Genomic DNA, 2222 nt, shown 5'->3' on the forward strand with positions numbered 1-2222 from the left:
AGATGTGGTTCACAAATCTAGCCCATCCATTATGTGTGTCCCACTTGGGTGAGGAGTCAGACCAAGTTTCAAATGCATAAAAATTTCAGGTGGGCCCCACCAAGTGCTTTTATATATTTAAGGCATTTCTTCACATGATTTTAGATGGTATGGCCCACCTAAGTTCCTTATACGGTTGATTTTTGGGATATCCCATAATTTAAAGGGGGCTCATCAAATGCGTGGTGTTGATGTTTGAAACATGTTATGGTGGGGCCTACACAGCTTGACCTTTGTGTTTAATCCATGCCGTCCCCATGAGGTCAAGCTGTGTGGGCCCCACCATGACATGTGTCAAACATCAACACCGTGCATTTGATGGGTCCCCTTTAAATTATGGGATATCCCAAAAATTAGCCGTATACGGAACTCCGGTCAGCCATACCATCTAAAATCATGTGAAGACATGCCTAAAACATATAAAAGCACTTGGTGGGCCCCACCTAAAATTTGGATGCGTTTGAAACTTGATATGATCCCTCATCTACGTGGCACACACATAATATATGGGCTGGATTTGTGAACCACATCTCAGTGGGCCCAAAAAATAATTATAATGTTTTAATGGAGGGTAACCCCTCTCAACTTTTGTATGTGGTGTGGCTCACACAAGTAATAGATTGATTTGATTTTTAATCCCTGGGCCCACCATGGGATGGTGCATCTGACTAATAGGGTAGATGTTTGACACACATCATGGTAGGGCCCACAGAGCCATACTAGACCCCGGCCTAAATTTGGGCACGGCTCAAAAATAGAGCCGCGCCCAAAAAAACCCCAAATTCCAAATATCTCCCTCTCTCTCTCTCTCTCTCTCTCTCTCTCTCTCGCTCTCGCTCTCTCTCTCCATTCCCTAACCCACATCTCCTTCGATCTCTTTCTTTGATCCAACCTTTAGGGTTCTCTTCTCTCTTTTCTTATCTACATGGAGAACGCCAAAGAATCTAACCATGGCAACAAACCCAAAGAAGAAAACCCTAACCCTATCTCCGAGTCTGAACCGGAACCCGAATCTAACCCCTCTTCTCGACAGCCTTCCCGCGCGCCCTTCACCAGCCTCAGCCAAGTTGATGCCAATCTGGCCCTCTCCCGTACACTTCAAGAACAGGTTCGATCCGTTATTCTGGTTAGGGTTTGGGTTTTCTTGATTAGCTCCGTCTTTCATTCTCTGTCTTTTTTGTTGATTGGGTTTTGTTGCTTATGGGCCAGGAAAGGGCGTATATGATGCTTTGAATGAATGGCGGTGATGGAAGTGATTACGGAAGTTCTGATAGTGGTAGTTATGTTTATGAAGATGAAGCTGGTGATGATCCGAATGATGATGGGAATGATGTTGGGAGCATTGATGATGGTGAAGATGCATTCGATGTGCATGGACGGGCCCCGAGTGAGGATGAATTGGGTGTGGAGATTGACCCGTCAGTGTTTGATAGTGATGAGGCATATGCGAGGGCCCTTCAGGATGCAGAGGAGCGAGAAGTTGTTGTTCGCTTGATGGCCCTTGTCGGCATCAATGATTGTGAGTTCACTCGAACTATGGTATTTTGAATTAGACAAAATCTGGTTGGATTGCATGGCATGAATTTCCATGACTGCTGCACTACACTCGCATTGGACACCATTAGCACCTGAACCGTTTGTGGGATGGGTTCTACTGTGGTCGGGCCTCTATAGATGATATCACCAATTGGGTTGTCTTATCTATCTTATCTGATGACTTCTAAATGGATTACAGCATGGGAAAAGCTTGCCAGTTAGATCTGTAGGATAATCCAATCTGTGCAATTTGTGGAGACTGGTCTATTTATTTGGAGGCCCACTCAATTCAAAGTATCATCATTATTATATTTAGGCCTCTTTTAACTTCCAATTGTTGTGTACAATTGCAGTTCAAAATATGGGTCGCAATTTTTTTAAATCAAAATGATGAATGAATAACAATGGAATGGAGCATGTAATTTTATCTAAACAACGATTTTAAAAAACTAAAATTTATTGACAGCATGAGATTGAAGGAATTTACTAGCTGCTTTGGTCTTAAGATAAGCTTTTGATTGTGTGGGTGATTTGAAGTTATTGACCATGATAAATTTATCATGCTAAAATTTGCATATTCAATGTGTTCAACATGTAGCTATTTCTTATATGCTTCTCATAGTTACTAACCTTTCATTTGCAACTAG

The 2222-nt window shown here is 42.4% G+C and overlaps 1 pseudogene; it reads left to right on the top strand.

Moving 5' to 3' along the window:
- The first annotated feature begins 964 nt into the window (after positions 1 to 964).
- LOC131247195 (E3 ubiquitin ligase BIG BROTHER-related-like) lies at positions 965 to 1714 on the top strand (annotated as a pseudogene).
- Positions 1715 to 2222: the final 508 nt, after the last annotated feature.

The sequence above is a fragment of the Magnolia sinica genome, chromosome 1, assembly GCF_029962835.1.
Source record: "Magnolia sinica isolate HGM2019 chromosome 1, MsV1, whole genome shotgun sequence".
Lineage (NCBI taxonomy): Eukaryota > Viridiplantae > Streptophyta > Magnoliopsida > Magnoliales > Magnoliaceae > Magnolia > Magnolia sinica.